The sequence below is a fragment of the Hyla sarda genome, chromosome 7 (assembly GCF_029499605.1).
Source record: "Hyla sarda isolate aHylSar1 chromosome 7, aHylSar1.hap1, whole genome shotgun sequence".
NCBI classification, from domain to species: domain Eukaryota; kingdom Metazoa; phylum Chordata; class Amphibia; order Anura; family Hylidae; genus Hyla; species Hyla sarda.
Genome location: NC_079195.1, coordinates 197,582,155 through 197,602,949, shown reverse-complemented (window position 1 = coordinate 197,602,949; position 20,795 = coordinate 197,582,155). Strand labels below are relative to the sequence as shown.

The 20,795-nt window shown below is 43.5% G+C and overlaps 1 long non-coding RNA gene across 1 annotated transcript in view; it reads right to left on the bottom strand.

Moving 5' to 3' along the window:
• The window catches only part of LOC130282986 (uncharacterized), a 70,338-nt gene that overhangs the window by 34,243 nt on the left and 15,300 nt on the right, over positions 1-20,795 (bottom strand). The window contains exon 2 of the long non-coding RNA XR_008846584.1: positions 14,358-14,458. This is a non-coding gene — a long non-coding RNA (uncharacterized LOC130282986). The remainder of the gene's footprint in view (positions 1-14,357; positions 14,459-20,795) is intronic.

The following is a 20,795-nucleotide window of genomic DNA, read 5'->3' as shown; positions in this document are numbered from 1 at the left end:
CACCTGTTGAGTTAAAAAATATATATGTATGTTTTCCATCGGAGTACCCCTTTTAAGGGCTTGCTAGGACTTGTAGTAGAGGTGGACAATTTATTGCAGGCCACATTGACTAGACAGATGACTTTGACTTGACTGACTTGTGACTGACAAGACTGTGACTGTGGATTACTTGCATGATTGTATCTTGTGGCTGCAGACTGGACTTGTGGCCTCCTATGACTCTGGACACACACTTAGGCACGACTTGACTGGACCTCTGCAGGAAGCAAGAGAGAGAGCAGAGACTCCACCCAGGGCTTATATGGGGGAGGCTCTGGTGGGTTCCTATTGGTCACCCCTAGGTCACCTGGTCACTAATACCTCCTGGGTAACAATCACATGACAACTAACATGGTAAACAGTCTTAAAGGGACAACGCTTTCTTCACACATTACACAGTATAATACATAATAAACATATTTACATGGGGGACAGATGCAGGAGGGGCCGAGGGACACTGAATGGAGGCTGCCTGACAGGGCAGCAAGGGTACGGGGTAACACCTCCCGTACTGGGCCACCACAATTAGTTTTAGAATACCTCATTCTAAGACTATGTTCACTCAGTGTGCGCTACACCTAGTAAAGACACAATATAAAAACAGTGCAATTATTCCTTAAAGGGGTACTCTGGTGGAAAGCAATTTTTTTCTAATCAACTGGTGCCAGAAAGTAAAACAGATTTGTAAATTATTTCTATTTAAAAATAAAAATTCTTCCAGTACTTATCAGCTGCTGTATGCTCCAGAGGAAGTTGTGTAGTTCTTTTGTACCTGACCACAGTGCTCTCTGCTGACCCCTCTGTCCATGTTAGGAACTGTGCAGAGCAGGAGAGGTTTGCTATGGAGATTTGCTTGTACTCTGAACAGTTCCTGACAAGGACAGAGGTGTCAGCAGAGAGCAATGTGGTCAGACAGAAAAGAACTATACAACTTCCTCTGTAGTTTTCAGTTACTGATAAGTACTGGAAAGATTAAGATTTTTAAATAGAAGTAATTTGCAAATCTGTTTAACCTTCCGGCATCAGTTGATTTAAAAAAAAAATTAGTTTACCCCCAGAGTACCATTTTAAGGCAGTGTTTCCAATCCAGGGTGCTTCCAACTGTTGCAAAACTACAACTTGCATTTGGCTGTCTGAGCATGCTGAGAGTTGTAGTTTTGCAACCCCTGGAGGCACCCTGGTTGAAAAATACTTCCTTAGATCTTGCAGAACCCAAACTTTCATCATGCCCTGACATCCTTTAGATGGAGAGCCACACTGTCTGAGGCTAATCTGGAAAACACTGGCACATATTCCACAAATTTGCATGTTCTGCTGGAGCTAGGGCCACCCGGAAATGCACCGTCTCCGTAGACGGCAATTATTTTCCGAGCGGAATCCACAAAAATTGGGATTTTTGCAGCAGATGTTTCTGCTGCAGAAATTCTGCCATGGACAAGGTGCAGCAGAATTCTATTAAAATCAACTTGCGTTGATGGGACAAGACTGTTCCTTATATAATAACGTATTTTTCGCCCTATAGGACGCACCGGCGTATAAGACACACCCTATTTTTAGGTGCAAAATCTAAAAAATTTTAGATTTTGAACCCAATAGTGGTCTTCAACCTGCGGACCTCCAGATGTTGCAAAACTACAACTCCCAGCATGCCCAGACAGCCAACGGCTGTCCGGGCATGCTGGGAGTTGTAGTTTTGCAACATCTGGAGGTCTGCAGATTGAAGACCACTGCATAGGAGGTAATACTCCCTTGTCCCCGTCGCTCCGGACCCGTCACCACTGCCCTGGATGTCCATCGCTGTGGCCGTGTCCCCGTTGCTCTGCTGCTGAACGTCTCTGCTGCCGGCCGGGTATCCTCGCTCTCCGCCGCCGTCGTTACGCACGCCGACGCACGTACGCGACGACGTGATGACGAGGAAGGAGAGCGCCGGCCATACAGAGGATCCCTGAACGGAGAAGACACCGAGGAGGCCGGTAAGGTCCCTCCCGGTGTCCTGTAAGCACTAACCCGGCTATTCAGTCGGGCTGTTCAGGACTGCCGCGGCGGTCCCGAACAGCCCGACTGAACAGCCGGGTTAGTGTCACTTTCCCTTCAGACGCGGCGGTCAGCTTTGATCGCCGCGTCTCAAGGGTTAATACAGGGCATCACCACGATCGGTGATGTCCTGTATTAGCCGCGGGTCCCGGCCATTGATGGCCGCAGGAACCGCCGCGATAGGGGTGTATTCGCCGTATAAGACGCACCGACTTTTCCCCCCAGATTTGGGGAAGAAAAAGTGCGTCTTATATGGCGAAAAATATGGTATACTGTTATCGGATAAGATTATATAAAACTACTTGTAATAGAGATTTGTAACAGATTAATCATTTTTGTTGCTTGTCAGTCTTGTTGCTTGTCAGTTTTGTCAATCAGACTAACTAGATCAAAACCTGTCATGAGGAAAAGTTGCCCAGTTGCCCATAGCAACCAATCAGATCGCTTCTTTCATTTTTAACAAGGCCTCTGCAAAATGAAAGAAGCGATCTGATTGGTTGCTATGGGCAACTCAGCAACTTTTCCTCAGGATAGGTTTTGATAAATCTCCAACCGAGAGCCTATGTATCAGTAATGTACTGTGTATGACACTGCTTCCCAACCAGGGTGCCTCCAGCTGTTGCAAAACTACAAGTCCCGGCATGCCCGGAGCCAATGGCAGGGAGTATGCAGGGAGTTGTAGTTTTGCAACAGCTGGAGGCACCCTGGTTGGGAAGCAGTGGTGTATGAGCTCATATCACAAACATGGAAATAGAATATTGAACCAATTAGGTGGTAATAAGGAACCTCTCTACATGATAAAGCCCGGAATCTTCCAGGCACTGCGTATTCCCTATAGAAATAAAATTATTTATTACATAATAAAAAAAAAATGTCATTATGCACTTAAAATGACTGCATTACCCCCAGCATAGTGTATATTATTGTAGAATGCTAATCGTAATAAATGTGTCCTGCTCACTCTACAGTATATAACAGTATACAGTGGTCCCTCAAGTTACAATATTAATTGCTTCTGGGACGACCATTGTATGTTGAAACCATTGTATGTTGAGACCAGAACTGTATGGAAACCTGGTAATTGGTTCTAAAGCCCCAAAATGTCATCCAAAAATAGGAAAATGTGAGAATTAAAGAAAAATAAGTAGATAACTAATATATATATATATATATATATATATATATATATATATATATATATATATAAAGCAAATCCTTACATATAATAGTAAGAAAGAGCTGCTGGGAGCTGTAATCATTGTCTATTTCAGTGTTTTCCAAGCAGGGAGCCTTCAGCTGTTGCAAAACTACAACTCCCAGCATGCCCGGACAGCCAAAGGCTGTCCGGGCATGCTGGGAGTTGTAGTTTTGCAACAGCTGGGGGCACCCTGCTTGAGAAACACTGTTCTATGTAGAGGACAGGAGCTTCTTCGGGGTCCTGTACAGTACACGCAATGTCCTAAAAAAGTAACATGGAGTCTCCCTCACCTGGTGTCCAAAGGAGCAGGTAACCCTGGTACAGGTAAAGTGTACAGAACATGTAATACCTCCCTGTATTGTAGGGGGCGCTACCAGACATCAGTCAGTGCATACGCTTCAGTAATACAGGTGTTTTGCCAGCAAATTGCCCATTCTGATTGGTCAGTTCTTTCGGCCATTGATAAGTTTCACAGATCTGGACTGTCTTTGTCCAGATTGTCATTGTATGTTGAGTCTGGTTTCAACTTACAATAGTCCAGAAAAGACCATTGTATGTTGAAACTATTGTATGTTGAGGCCATTGTAAGTTGAGGGATCACTGTATTAACCGGACACCTAGATATATGGCAGTTTTATATCCTCATTCTAGATGTCCTATGGGTTCATCTAGATTTATTTATAAGACCCAGAAAATAAACCTTCCTCACTCACTTCCTAACAAAGACCATACATTGCAGCCTCGCACTCCCCCATACCTATATATGCAAGTTATGAGTTTACTATAAACCTGTCAGATTCAGGTTCTTGTATCATAATACTACACAGTAACAATACGGTGTAACTTAGCAGATTTAGTTGTATCATTTTACCCTAATACATTTATATTAATTTTATAAAAAAAAGTCTCATTCTTTTGTAACCCTTCGCTGAACCTTGCATCTCACACAGTCCCGAGTGGCTTTCGTAAACCATCTTAGATTACCGGACCTTTCAAAGACCTTTATCGGGATTATTAAGGCTTTATCTTTGGCCTTTACCTAGTAATAATGATTTAAAGCTGACACTTGTGCCACATTTACAGACTTTAAATAAGGCTTTATACATCCTGGCCTTAAGGGTTATTTCATTAGAAATATAAATAATTATTTAATCCCCAACCTCCTGTGACCCGGAAGGCTCAACACTTGCGCCTAAACAAAAAATGCTGGTCAAAGTGCAGTCTAGAATCCAATAAGCCCTCTGTGTGCCACCATATGGTGCCATAAAAAGGCTCATCAATTTAAGCTTTTTGAAAGTCCGGAGAAAAAACCAGGCCCCCTCCATTTTGTACCACTTCCTATCTACATTAGTCCCAAATGTTGTTTTGTATGCGCCCAGACCCACCACACACCATCCTTGATCTGCACCATGTTCTGCACAGCGGTCCCTGTCACTATCTCAGACTGTTGAAGTAAAGAGTTACTACGCGAACACTGCAAAATCGACAAGAAAATCCAAGCTAAATATGCAAGAGATGCATTTCCTGATGTAAATCCACAGTTTGTTGTGCGGAATTCTTTCTTCCACACAGCCTGTTTAGTATCTGGAAATTGCTCCTAGTCTGGAATAGAATTTGGATGCCTGTAAATCACCATTATACACAAAGGCACATTCCTCTGTATTTCTGGCATGTGACCAAAATTAGGTTACAGCTACATTTGGTCTTAATACAGAATTCGGGAGCTGAAAGCCTTTGAAGTTGAGCATTTGTTTTGAATAGTATAAGGGTCGATATGTCAGGATGGGACCAGTTGTTACATAAGGTGCTGATCACGCCATACTCACTGCTCCCTGCTTCAGCACCAGCCACCTGCATCCTCTCAGCAGATGCGCACTTGGTTTCCATGGGGATGCCCTTTAATGTGCCTATTTAGGCAGAGAGGGGACTTCAGAAGCCTGAGCGTCAGCATTTGTGGTAGCCCAGTATGGGAGATGTTGCCCTGAGTCCTTTTTTGCCCTGTCAGGCAGCCTCCTTCAGGGTCTCCAGGGCCTGTATCCCCCTGTACAGATGTTCTGCAGTGTATTGTATTATAAAATGTGTTGTATCTTTAAGAGTTATGTCATGTGATTGTTACCCAGGAGGTATCAGTGACCAGGTGATCCCAAGAGTGACCTATGGGCTCCCTGCTGGTCTCCCCCATATAAGCCCTGGGTGTAGCTTCTCTCTCTTAGCTCTTGCCTCCTGCTGAGCTCCAGTGCAGTCGTGCCTAGTATGTGTGTCCAGAGTTTTGGAGGACTCAAAGTCAAGTCCTGCAACCACCATCAATTCAAGTAAGTTTAAGTCACAGCTTTATGAGTCAAGTCAGTTACTGTCATCTGTCAAGTCAGCGTGGTCTGCATTCAATTGTCCAGTCCTACTACAAGTCTCAGCAAGCCCTTAAAGGACATCTGCAGCGTTACAAACACTTATCCCCTATCCTCAAGATAGGGGGTAAGTGTTTGATCGCGGGGGGTCCGAACGCTGGGGCCCCCGGCGATCTCTTGTACGGGGCCGCGGCTCTCCCGTGCAGGGGGGCGTGCCAGCCACAGCATGACGTTGCAGCCGGCACGCCTCCTCCATACATCTCTATGGGAGAGGCGGGGAGGCAGCATTCGTGCCTCCCCGCATCCCCCATAGAACTGTATGGGGACGGGGAGGAGACGGGGCGTCACCGTCGACCTCTAGGTCGACGCTACGCGCCTTAGCGCTCACTCAGCGCTTATGGCGGTGCCCCGTTAGGGAGATCGGGAGGGGTCCCAGCGGTCAGAACCCCCGTGATCAAACACTTATCCCCTATCCTGTGGATAGGGGATAAGTGTAATGCCGCTGCAGTTGTCCTTTAAGGTCTCTGCGTCACTGGTCACCTCCTTGGGCCCTGGCTGAACTGTATAGACTTTACCAACTGTCTACCCTCAGTAAAGCTACCGTTGTCTGTAAGGGTGCATGCACACCACGGTTTTGCTATCCAGTTCTCGTATCAGTTTTTTTGTAAAAAACGGATAGGCAAAAACCGGACTCAACCGTATTAAACCATGTGCACATAGATCAACCTGTATCCGGTTTGAAACCGTATACGATTTGAATTGTGATGTACGGTTTAATCCGGTTGTATCCATTTTCAACCTAAAAAAACGTATACGTCTGTCAATGTTCGCCTTGTTTTTAAATAAAGTTTTTCCAGAAAGAACATTCTAGAAGGTGGGTGGTGTTTTCGGCTTGCATTGCGCATGTGCAATAATAAAAACGGAGGGATTAAAACCGATGCAACCGTACACCTATACGGTTTAGTTCGGTTCTCATTGACTTCCATGTTAATAAACACGTATCCGGTTAGGATACGGTTGGTCAACCGGACCTAAAAACGCTGTATACTCCGGTTGCGAACACGGCTGAAAAACCGGGCCCAACCGTAAAAGTTGCCAAACGGACATAACCGTATGATGCGTTTGCAATACGGTTTGCAATGTTAAGTCAATACATCCGGTTTTCAATACGTTTTAGTGCGGTTTTTGAAGGAAAGACCGTATACGGGAACTGGATAGCAAAAACGTGGTGTGCATGCACCCTAACTTGGCATCGGAGTCTTTATTGCCCCCGTGCCTATCCCAGGATCCAGCAGTATACCTTCAGGTGGTATTAGGCTAAACCACGCCCTGGCATCACGAATAAAAGGGGTTAATGCCATCTTCCCCTAGGATAACAACATCTGCCCTCATCACACCCTGCTACCACAACTTACTACGTACTGTGCACTACCCATCCCATTCGTTGTCTCTGTTCCATGTTCTTGGTTTCTTGTTCTAGCCTTTTTCCTGTTTCCTGTATTTTTTGCCTTGTTCCTGGTTCTTTATTACTTGCATTGTTCCTGATCATTAGTTCCTGCTCCTGTGTCCATGATTCTGTCTTCCTGGTTCTGACTCCTAGTATGGTCCTGGACAATCTGCTTCTGGTTCCAATTCCTGGCTTGCTCCCTGGTTCCATGCCCCGACGTCTGGTCTGTTCCTGGGCTTAGTCTTGCTCCCAAAACTCTGCTTCATCCCTGACCTCTTAGTTCTGCTCTGGCCCCATCTGTGACCACATTTCAGTCCTGTGAGGTGGTCCCTGCTATCATGGCTTTATACACTTGTGACAATTATTCTGTCCTCACTTCAGGTTCCTATTGTGGTTTTATGTTCCAGTCCAATGTCCACATTCCAGTGACTAGAAATTTTAGTCCCATAACCATTTTCCCATCCTGTGACCACACTTATGTCCTGTTATGGTGCCCACAAGAAGGATGGGTGCAGTAGTGCAGGCTAGCTAAGAGTAAAGTCTTTTATAGTGTCATGTGTGGCAAGGGGTTTTTGTTAACCTGATGAGTCCACCTGTGAGCCTGTTAAACATTTTTAACAAGGGGGTCTAGTACAGTTCAGACAGTCATTGACCCCAGGGGACACCTGTTGAAGTAATTGGTCATCTACCATTGATGCTGAGTGTGGAATCTATATACTCTCGTAACTTGCTAACAATGAGGAACTTTACTTAACGTTACGGTGCAAAAGCTAAATATAAAACTCTCTCTGGCACAGGATTGCAAAGTCAAGTAGATGTGTGAAAGGTTGGTCACTATTTTTTATAACAATTCTTCAATCGCAGATATACTCTAACATGCTTCTTGCACCTTTTAGTTGTATTACTGGTGAGGAATTTACATAGGAACAAATGGAATTTCAGATTTAAATGCAGTATGGAAGCCCACAAAGAGATTAGTGTTGGCAGAAGGGTCCTTGCTTAGCTGTTTTTTTCTTTCTGACTAGTAGTCTCTCCTTCTTGGAAGCTGGAAACAGGATACCTGAAGAAAGATACCCTCACAGTGTAGACTAGAGACAACCTTGGGAGAAATCCTCAGAACTTTGCACAGTGCTGTGTTTCTTTAGTGCAGACAAGTCTTGGTTATCTTGCTTACATTAGGTAACTACTCCTTAAAGGGGTTATCCAGCTTAGAAAAATGTATCCCCTAACCTCAAATCAGATTGCTAGGACCCACCACAATCTCCTTCCTTTTGCACAGAGCCGGGGGTCAGCTCGTGCTATGGGAGAGCTGAGGCGCTGTACTCGGGTATCTCTGGCTCTTGATAGAGATGAATGGAGGGGTGTGTTGACCACAGCTTCATGCGGTGGTTGACATAGCTCCATGTAGGAGGAGAGCCGGGGGCCCCATACAGGAGATCGAATGTGGGGTCCCAATGGTTTGACTCCCCCAATCTGAGACTTATTCTTAATTCTTTGAATAGGGGATACATTTTTCTAAGCTGGACTACTCTTTTAAGTCTTTCCAGAAGTTTCTATATAGAAACAGTCTAGGAAGTGTCATGTGACCAATGGTCTATCAGACTCCTGTCTGATCACAGAAAAGGGGATCACAGAGAAGCCAGCAGTGTTTTGATGAAGAGACACATCACAGCAAAGCGGACTCCTTTGTGAGAGAAATATAGGTGCTAGACACATAAAAATATGTACATGATCTGGATTAAGTACCCAGTAACATATAACATTTTGGTTGTTTTTTTTTTGCGGGATATGACAGGTATTCTTTAAGGATGTCCTCCAAAAAAGGGTATCACTCTTGTATCACACACATTTAAGAATTGGGACCTTTTGCAATTTTCTTTGATTTAAAAAGATGATAGTGGTTATTTGGAAGAATGGAAAATTGACTTGAACTTGGGTGTCTAAGGCAAGTGATTGTCAATTTGGCCTAAATTTATGACATCATTCAAGTTGGTTTACAGGTTATACTATTCCTGCACTTTGCTTTGTAAAATAGGATTGAGAGATAAATCCTGTTGTCCCAGATGTTCACACTCTTTATCTGGGTTCCCGCCTCTATTATATATGGCTTTTCAGCAATTAAACAATACTGGAAGGAAGTTTACAAAATCAGTCATATTTGATATGGGTAGGGTCTCTTCCCAAGCATACATTATTGGGTGATTTTTCAGGTATTAACATTCTTGCAAACTGTGTTACTTCTTCCCCATGCAAGTGCATTTTTTGTCTCCAATGATTATTGTGAGAGTTTTGTTAATTTGGTTCATGTCAAGACAATCCGAACACCAGTTTTCCAGGTTTTGACGGCTAAACCAGCTCTAGGGTTTAGTTTACCAAATTAAAACAATTCAATCAATTAATTTCAAATCCTATAAATTACATTTTCATATGTAGAAAAATTATGAAGACCCTGAGAACATCCCCATTTGTCAGTCCTGTTGTATAGGGCCATTACGGCAGACTCTCTTTTTCTATCCAGCGCTCATTCAGCACTGCTCCTCCATAAGGGAAAAACTATGGCTGATATATATCAACTGATATACATAAAGCAGATACTGTATTGTATTAGTGGTTGTGGGTGTTGAAACAAACTGATTTAGTATGCTTAAGGTTCAACAAAGGTTAAGGACCCCTACATGGAAAGGCCAAAGAATAATGGGCAAAGTAGACAGTGTGTGCGTGTTTTAGATTATATTGCTTTTACTTCTTGCTGTGCACATATTATACAGTATATATGTTCTAGTATGAGCCAATGGTGACTATGTACTTGGGGCCGTCAGACACAACCCTATCCTATTTCTATCACATAAATTGAAGACTGGCCACAATTTGACATGACATTTTGCACTGTTAACCTGTCAGCAATTTTTATATTTCTTTTTTGCCCAAACCATATGTGCAATGTTTTATTGCTTTCTATTTAATTCTATTCTCTCCTCCATTACAAGGGTTTAACCCTACGTATGAACTGGTACATCAATAAAATGTTTTGGTTGTCCTAGTATGGTGGAATTTCATGGTGGAGAGCCAAACATTGGGAACCACTGCCATATACCATAGAATGGGAAAATGTGAACATATTCTTCCCTGCTAATTTCCTATGCAAGGAATCTGCATCTACAGTATATTATGGGTTTCCATTTGTATTGTTTACCATGTCAGATCTACGTCCTAATAAGAGCAAATACACGTTTCAAACATTTTCTGTGCATTCATGCTATGACAAGTGCAGGTGAATCTAGAGTCAGATCCCGACATATGAAATATGCTTTGTGGCTAAAATGGCCATGTGTGAACAAACAAAAAAAAACAATAGACATAAAGATTTCAACGCTACATGAGGTTTTATGTCTCTCTCATATGTGCTAACCACATCCATGCAGCCTTGCATGTTTACTATGTACCACGGAGCCTGTAACCATCCTGTGCTGCGTGCTTCAATGGAACATATTGTTCCGCAAGCAAACATTCGTATAAAAATCTCAACACATTTGGGATGCATTTCCTCATTGTCTATGGGTTAATATGAACTGCCTTTGAACCACATCTGCCTATGACTTTCTTAAGCATTCCTTTTAATGTTTATTTTTTTGCTCCTTACTTCTACCCCTCACCTACATTAAAGTAAGCAAACTGTTTCAATCATGGAAGAGGATGGGACAGTTTGGACATCAGTCTGTTTGATCTAAAGGATGTCTTGCTGTTGAAAGTCTGCCAGTATATACCAGGTCATCAAAGAAATGCAACACTTGGGATAAATTAGTACTCCAGGTCCTTTAAATTTGTTACTTCATGCACAGAATACTTCTTACGTCTGTGTCGGCTTTGATTGAGGAATGAAAGAATGGAACATGGTCTAAGCCTTCGGAAACCTTCTCTGGCTGATTTTTTTTTAGAGAGCTCAAATGAGAGATCGATAAAGAGTTAAAGGGAATCTGACAGCTCTATTTGCTGATATGATCTGCAGACATCGTTGGATAACTGTACCTTTCTTGGAGCTGATGGTGGTTCATAAGATTATAAAAGCGCCTTTCTATTTCTCAGCCAAGTGTCAAGGAGGCAGGGCCAAGCTTCTCAACTGCCAAGCCTGACATGCCTCTTCACTTGCCCAGATGAGTGGAAGATCCATACTGGGGGGCCAGGAATAAGAAAGGTAGCCAGGCTGGGGACTGGGAATTAGATAGGAAGCCATGTTGGGGATACAGACTAAGACGTGGAGTCATGTTGGGGACCAGAACTGAGATGGGGAGCGATGCTGGAACTAAGATTTAGATAGGAGCCATGCATGATGCCAGGAATGAGATAGGAAGCCATGTTGGGGAGACAGACTAAGATGTGGAGTCGTGTTGGGGACCAGGACTGAGATGGGGAGTAATGCTGGGACTAAGATTTAGATAGGAGCCATGCATGATGCCAGGAATGAGATAGGAAGCCATGTTGGGGATACAGAATAAGATAGGGAGTCATGTTGGGGATCAGTTGCAAACAAGAGAACCAGCAAACACCTCAAATACAGCTCACACACTCAATAATAATAATTAAGAAATAATGAATACTTTATTAATGAATAAAAAAATACATACAAATGACAACTTCCCCTTACTATGTATGTGTATCATTAGGCTCTGCATGGGACCATCTTTTCATTTTAGGACACAGGCTGTAATATCTTGTCATCTCTTTATTCCTGCATTAGGAAGTGTGCCCCCTTGAGGGGATGTTGTTAGCCCCTTCTAGTAGTTGGTAGCCCCAGAGACCAACTGGCTTTTTTACCTGTTCTTAATATTGTCTTACATACCCAATCACTGACAAAACCTGGACCCTCACGTCCACTATAGCTAATTCTCTCACATAAATCCACAAAAAAATTGCTGAAAGTATCTATATTAGGTAACATAATTACAAAAAGTCCAAAAAGTATTAAAACAGTAAACCATTCAGGTTAAAGGAGAACTCTGGAATATAAAAATTGTCACCCAAAGGGCCAGCAGTAAAAAAATAAAGATGTACATACCTTCCTCCGCTCCCCCGGGGCCTTCGGTATCATACTGCGCTCAGCCAATCACCAGCCGCAGTGAAGTCCCGACTCAGCCGGCGATAGGCTGAGCGGCAGTGTGACGTTTTCGGCCCCGCCCCCAGGTGCCGGTGTAGTGAAGAATTTTGTGTCCTCAAGCGTTTTCACACTGCCGCTCAGCCTATCGCCGGCCGAGTCTGACTTCGCTGCGGCTGGTGATTGGCTGAGCGCAGTATGATTCATCCGACCACCGGCAACCAAGAAGTGGATCGCGGCGACATGGGCGACAATTTTTATATTCAAGAGTTCTCCTTTAAGGAGTCTCAGATTCAGAGTACTCAAATGGGTCAATCCCCAAACATTAAACCCAAACCGGGTTTAATGTTTGGAGATTGACCCATTGGACTTTATTGTTGCCTATTTTGAATGTTTTGCTTCCATGGGTTGTCCCCTGCCAGGGACATTATATATGGGTGTTACTGATGCAATGGAAATGATGCTTAATGTTTTGCTTATTCACAACATGCAATGTCCAACTATTATTTATTTTACTTAGTGTCTTTCTTTGATTTTATTGTAATATTGTAAACTAAACAGTTAAAAAAAAAGACGGAAAGAGAAAAGATGAGGTCATGCTAGGGACTAGGAATTAAAGGGGAGCCCTGCTGTGGACTAGGATTGAGTAGGGGACCATGCTGTGGACAAGGAATGATATTGGAAATCATGCTGGTGGCAGGAATAAGATGGGATGTCATGCTGGGCACAAGGAACTACTGGCTTTGGCCCAAAAACTATATCACAAACTTCACTGGGATTTCAGAGAAATGATTTCCATTTGCTCACCTAAACACGGATAAACTTATTTTAACTATGGTTATCTTGGGAAATACGCAGGGAATAGAAACTTCAAAATGTAAACTGGTGACTTTTTTAGGAGTACTATTAATATTTAGGAATTGGTTTGCTTTGAAAATTCCATCCATTCAGGTATGGGAACTGTTAGTAGAAAGAATTAAAAAGTATGAGATCACTCTAACGAACTATAAAAGGGGAGGAGTTATTATAAATAGAGCCAAACATTGGAAAAATTGGGGAGTATGAATAAATTAAAATCCCCCCCCCCCCCTAAATCAGTCTGATCTAAGTAGATTGATACATGTTGTTTGTAGTAACTTAAAATTCATTGTAATTTATTGATCTAAATCTCTTCCTGGGTTGAGTGATCCCCTTAAAGGGGTATTTCAGGGATGTTTTTTTTAGTGTAGTTAGTGTAGTTCATATTATAGTGTCTGTACCTGGGTTTGATGGATGGTCCCGCAATTCTAATGTGATCTTTGTCCCAATGTTTATTTTTGATAGCATACAAAATAAAGGTGGTCTCAGGTTTTTCCAGGTTGCAGTACGGCCTGAGACATTACATCACTAGTCTGGTGTTCAAAGGGAGCCTGTCTGCTTCATTGAGTGGAGTGAACACTGGGTGGGGGTGGGGGGTGATCATTCTCCACAGGACTGCAGGGAAATGTCGCAGGTGTGATTCAATGATGGGGTGGCTGATGTGTGGGAAGGAGAAAAGTGACCTCACACTTACAAACAAGGGATCCTGGGACTTGTAGTTGGAGGGAGGGAACTCCAACTTTTTTTCACAAAAAGAAATCAGCAGCATTATGGTGGACTCACAACACAGCCATTTAGCACCAATACAAGCACAGATCCTTCCTAAGCATGTTCATTATTGTCTGCCAGGTGAGTACTAAAATCATCTTATGGTGGATAACCCCTTTATCGCAGTGACTGGGAGCTGCCAGTCTATACACCTGTACAGGGTCAATTATTGAGTAAGCAGGCCCCCTGGACTATTCAATGTGATAGGTTCCCTTTAAATAGTAGCATTGCTCTTTGAAAATTAAAAGATACAGTAGAGTTAAATATTTGAGCACAATGAACTTACATATAATGTATATATATCGCAATTGCTGGAAATAATAACGTCTCTGTAGGATCTAGGTTATATAATCTATAAAATACCAGTTGATTTTGAGGGGGGTCTCCTTATTTATATCTAGGGAGAATAAAACCTAAATCTTACTAATGGAATGAGACATAGGAAATTCTTCCAGTTTCACGAAACATTCTAACCCCTTGGAAGATATTGTATGGGGAATAGCTATAGTCATCTATAATTCTAAAGATATTTCAACATAAATGCAGTTACCAAAGAGTCCCAGGGAGCCCACAACTCACCAACATCTAGGTCTTTTACTTCTCTTTAACAATTTCCAGTTGCTGGAGGACAATCTGTATACTTTCATGCAGAGGATTGCATATATTTGTTGAATTGTAACCTGTGGAAACAGAGCATTTAGAAATATCAACTTACAGATTGGCAAATGTAGTGGATGCCTTACATATGACAAGCCTTTTCCCCACTGGAGAACTTAAAGCGGTACTCCGGCAAAAAAACATCTTAACCCCCATCCAAAGGATAGCGGATAAAATGTATGATCTCCAGGCAGGTAGCTTCGAGCTTCCGTGTTCCGAACGTCACGCCACACTCTCTCCATTCATGTGTATGGGAGGGGGTGTAACGGCTAATACGTAGCTGACATGCCTCCTCCCATAGACAGGAATGGCTGTAGTCACCAGTCATCCGGCACGGAGTGGAGTACGCTCCATGCACGGATGACCGGAGAGCCGAGCCGGAGATTGTGGGGGTCCCCAGCAGCGGGGATAAGATGTTTTGTGCCGGGGTACCCCTTTAAAGGGAACCAAGCAGCAGATTTTACCATATATAATGCTTGGCAATACATCATATATGGTAAAATCTTTATCCTCATCATCCCTGAGGGACGTTTTAGCCCCCAGGGATGGTAAGGATGTTAAGTTATAAAGTGCCCCCCGGCCTCCCTGTAAATAGTCGCTCCAGCCGTGGTCCCGCCTCCTCGGCTTAATTGGCGGGTCATGTCACCACTCTCCTATGTCTATTTAGGGAGCAATAGAGCAATAACATGGGCCACCAATCAAGCCAAGGGGGCGGGACTATGGCCAGAGTGACGGGACCCGGAAAGTATAACTCCCTGCTCAGGGGACTACTTTATAACTTCATCTCCTCACCAAGTCTGGGGACAAAAACGTACCACCAGGGATGGTGAGGATAAAGATTTTACTATATATAACGTGTTGCCAAGCATTATATATGCATTGTATAAAATCTGCTGCTTGATTCCGTTTAAAGGGGTACTCCGGTGGAAAACATAATTTATTTATTTTTTAAATCAACTGGTGCCAGAAAGTTAAACAGATTTGTAAATTACTTCTATAAAAAAAATCTTAATCCTTCTAGTACTTATCAACTGCTGTATAATACAGAAGTTCTTTTCTTTTTCATTATTTTTTTTTCTGTCTGTCCACGGTGCTCTCTGCTGACACCTCTGTCCATGTCAGGAACTGTCCAGAGCAGGAGCGGTTTGCTATGGGGAATTGTTCCTGTTCTGGACAGATCCTGACATGGACAGAGGGGTCAGCAGAGAGCACGGTGGACAGACAGAAAAGAAATGTAAAAAGAAATGAACTTCCTCTGTATTAAACAGCCGCTGATAAGTACTGGAAGGATTAAGATTTTTAAATAGAAGTCATTTACAAATCTGTTTAACTTTCTGGCACCAGTTGGTTTAAAAAAAAAAAAAAATAGCCACCGGAGTACCCCTTTAATATTAGGATTTGACCAGTCTTTTTCAAACAGTGTGTCTCCAGCTGCTGCAAAACTACAACTGCTGGAATTTGGAGTTTAAATAACAAAGAACTTCGACAGTAGTGCCGGTTGGCTTGTTTCTATATACAAGTTCCCGTATCAGGTTTTTGATGAAAAACGGATTCCTCAACACCTGACTAAACTGTATCAAAACGTTTTTACCGATATACGGTTGAAAACCATATGCAGTTTGAAAAATGATGTCCGGTCTCATCTGTTTTTTTAAGGAAAAAACGCATAAGTTTTTAACTTTTCACTCCATTTTGAATAAAGTTTCACTTGTTTGATTGAAATTCCAAGAAAAAAAACTGTGCAAAGTCAAAAACCGTATGGTGAAAACCGGATGGAACCGTACGTACATACGGTTCTGTACGGTTCCCATTGACTCCCAAAACGTATAAAAAACGTTAAAAAAACGTATACGGTTTAATACAGTCTTTCACCTGGACCACAAAATGTGGTAGACTACGGTTTTGGGTAGAAAACCGGACAAAACCGTATAGGGTGCAAAACGGACTAAATCGGATGATGCATTTGACATATGGTTTACAATGTTAAGTCAATGCATACGGTTTTCTATACAGTTCCATACGGTTTTTAACTTGAAACTGTATACGGGAACTGTATAGAAAACACGTGGTGTGCATGCACCCTAAGCTAGGGCTCCATCAGTTGTCTATGAACCTAGGATTTGCAATAGAGAAGGGGAGCTGGCATGCTACATTTTTTACTGCACCCGTAAAGGGGTACTCCGGTGGAAAGCATTTTTTTTTTTATTAAATCAATTGGTGCCAGAAAGTTAAACAGATTTGTAAATTACTTCTATTAAAAAATCTTACTCCTTCCAGCACTTATCAGCTGCTGTATGTTCCAGAGGAAGTTCTTTTCTTTTTGAATTTATTTTCTGTCTGTCCACAGTGCTCTCAGCTGACACCTCTGTCCATGTAAGGAACTGTCCAGAGCAGGAATAATTCCCCATAGCAAACCTCTCCTGCTCTGGACAGTTCCTGATTAGGACAGAGGTGTCAACAGAGAGGTCAGACTGAAAAGAAATGTAAAAAGAAAAGAACTTCCTCTGTATTATGCAGAAGCTGATAAGTACTGGAAGGATTAAGATTTTTTACTACAAGTAATTTACAAATCTGTTTAACTTTCTGGCACCAGTTGATTTAAAAAAAAATGTTTTCCACCGGAGTACCCCTTTAACATCTTCTATAACCAAAATGCTACCGTGTAACTTTTATTTTTAACTCTCAGTAACCCGGAAGCCATTCATTTTTCACACTGGTAATCACCGTTCCTTTATTTAACTCTATCATAGAAATGTTCCACTTTTATTACCTGGGTATATGTAACTCCCCCTCCCCAAGATCCAGATACTCATTTGTGGTATGGGGTGTGAGATGCAGGGCAGATGGAATTTCGCTAGGTGGCAGATGGCATTAACCCCTTGTATTCGTGACGCCAGGGCATGGTCTATCCTCAATACCACCTGAAGGTATACCGCTGGATCCTGGGCTAGGCACGGGGGCAATAATGCCTCCGACGCCAAGTCACGGACAACAGTAGCTTTACTGAGTGACAGATGGTACGGTCTATACAGTGTAGCCAGGCCCACGGAGGAGACCAGTGACTTCAGAGACCTTAAGGTTTTGCTGGCACTTGCAGTGGTTTTGGACAATTTAGTACAGGCCACGTTGACTTGACATTAGATGGCAGTGACTGACTTGACTTGACTTGAGACTGACTAAGCTGTGACTTTAGCTTACTTGTAGACATGTAGCTTGTGGCTGCAGACTTGACTTGAGGACTCCTATGACTCCAGACAAACTCTTAAACTTGACTGCACCTCAGCAAAGACTCAGAAACTAAGAGAGAGAAGAGACTCCTTCCAGGACTTTTATGGGGGAGACTCTGGTGGGGTCCCATTGTTCACCCTTAAGTCACCTGGTCACTGATACTTCCTGGGTAACAATCACATGACAACTGACATGACAACTGATGATCACATGTTAACCTTTCTTAAAGATACAACATTCTTATATACATAACATAGGGGATAATATACAATTACAGAAGAACAGATGCAGGGGGGGCCCAGGGGACACTGCTGGGAGGCTGCCTGACAGGGCAGCAAGGGTACAGGGTAACAACTCCTGTACTGGGCCACCACAAACTCCCCCTCTTAAACACAGCCGTCCTGGAGGGCGGAGACACTGGGGCCTAGACTGACAGTTCCTTTAGCATTATTGTCGAATTTTCTTCACAGGTCTGAATAAAAAGTACTGAGACGAGTCCATGTAGCATTTTTGTGAAAATGTCCATACATGTTCCTTTCAATAATGGGACATAAACATGTGAGATTCATTACCCTTATAACTACACTTTTATCACATTTAATATACTTGAGTCGGATCAGGCTGCCTGAGGCTCTCTACCTGATGCCTTAGCTACTGGGGCCCCTCGGCACTAACCACTTCTCCCCAGAACTCTATACATGTTTTTATATAACATACCAGTGTTACCTTTATATACAGCAACTCTGTCACTCTACGTGCTTTATTTATATTTTGAGGGGAACCCTCTGGCCAGGAGAGTACCCTGTACACGTGGACAGGAAAAATGTTAGACAGGTGAATTATGGACTGGAAATGTTTATGTTAGATACAGTCCTAACTAGGCATTTGACTAGCTTATATAATACATTATGTAAGCTGACTTAATTAGACTATGTGTTATACTGACAACTTTGTACACAGCATTACCATTATTCCTTATACCTAGCTGGTAGTTGTCCTTGCGTCGACCTTTGGGATCTGCGCAACACCACCTCTGGAGAATCTGGAACTCTTGAGATTTCTGGAGCTCTTGGGACTTCTGTAGCTGCGGCTGGCTCTTCCTCAGCGAACTCAGGAGCTGGTATTAGTTCAGGACTGGCAAGACTCAGAGTCGCTGGCAGCTGTGCTGGAGAGGCTGGTGGCAGGGTTGGCACTCTGGAGACTGTTGTATAGCCAACGGTGACAAGACTGGGACTGGTGTGGAGACTAATGTGGGTTGAACCAGCCCCGGGGTTGGTGAGACACAGAAGATTGCAGGCTGATTTGGAGAAAACATGGGGAAATCCATAGATGGGTGGATTCCCTCAACCAGAACATACTCTCTCACAGGTCTGACAGCTGGAGGAGGTGGCACTGGGAGCACTGGTAGATCTTCTTTGAGACATGATTTGATTTGATTCCAGTGAACGACTTGTGGCTCATACCCAGGTTTTTACACTCTATAGACAACAGACTCAGGATAGGGTATGGCCGTCACTCTGTATGGTTTTGTTTCCCAGATAGGGTCTAGCTTCCGTAGCCAGACTTTATCGCCCAATTGAAGTGGTTTGGGAGAGGCATGATGGTTTTAGTCCTCTTGTTGTCTCTGTTGAGCCTCGCCGATCTTCTTGCTGTCAATTTCTTTGGCTTCTTGGATCCTTCTCTGGTGGTCAGAGACCCACTCCAGAGAGGCTTGAGGAGAGTTGTTGAACGGAGCCTGGAGCCCAAATGTTTGGTCTTTAGGCAGCTGCCCATGTCGCCCCATCATCACGTAGAAAGGGGTATACCCCGTAGAACAATGGACTGTGTTATCTATATCTCCAGTAATTTGGGCAGCAGTTGGCGCCACTCTTTGTTTCTTGACACAGAGGCTGCTCACAACATGTGGAAAAAAGACTTGATTGATGCGCTCACAGAACCCGTTCTCCTGGGGGTGATAAGCTGTAGTCCGGAGTTTCTTGCAAGCACGGAATTGACATGACTCTTTGAAGAGTTGAGCCTCGAAGGCCGTTCCTCGGTCCGTTAGGACAGACTCCGGACACCCAAGGGTTTGCACCCAAGTGGAGTAGAACATCTGGGCCGCTTTCTTGGCTGTGAGGTCTTTGATGGGAACAACGATATCCCATTTGGAGTAATGATCCACCATAGTGAGAGCATAAGTATACCCGGACTGGGTAGAAGACAATTTGACATGGTCTAGCGCGACCAACTGGTTGGGCCTTTCTCTCTGGATGGAATGGAGGGGTGCTCTTGCATCCTTGCGAACATTCTTGGTGACGTTACAGACTGCACATTCACTGCACCATTTCTCAATGTCACTCTGCATACCGATCCAATAGAATCTTCGCCTGACAGTAGCTTCAGTCTTGTGGACTCCAAAGTGTCCCGACTGGTCATAGTATGCATTAAGGACCATTGCTGCATCTCTTCGTGGCATAGGCAATTACTTGCTCTTGTCCTTCCTGGACTTGGGACAGGACAGCTCCCAGACCCTTGAAACTGGCATCAGTATACAGCCGGAATGGCTGACTGTAGTCTGGATATGCCAAGATGGGTGGCTCCGTCAGCAGACGTTTAAGAGCTTGGAACATTGTCTCTTGCTCTTTGGCCCATTCAATACGTAGTTTTCCATTGTAGTTTTCATTCGGCATACCCCGTAAGAGAGCTGTGAGGGGTTGTGCAATCTGGGCGAATTGGAGAACAAAGCGGCGGCAGTAGCCGCAAATCCCTGGAAGCTCCTGACATCTTTCACTGTGCGCAGGGTAGGCCAGTTCTTGATTGGGCTGGACCCATTCTGCACTGACAACATGACCCAAGTAATATACCTGAGGCTTGAGCAGGTGACACTTGGACGGTTTAACCTTTAATCCATGCTTGATTAAGACTTGAAAGACATCTGACAGATGACTGAGATGTTCCTGGTAGGACTTGGAATACACAATTACATTATCCAGGTACAACAGGACACTTTAAAAATTCAGATGGCCCAGGCACCTTTCCATCAGACGCTGAAAGGTAGCAGGGGCATTGCACAGCCCAAACGGCATACTTTTAAACTCAAACAGTCCCATGGGGGTCATGAAGGCAGTCTTCTCCCGATCCTCCATGGGCACT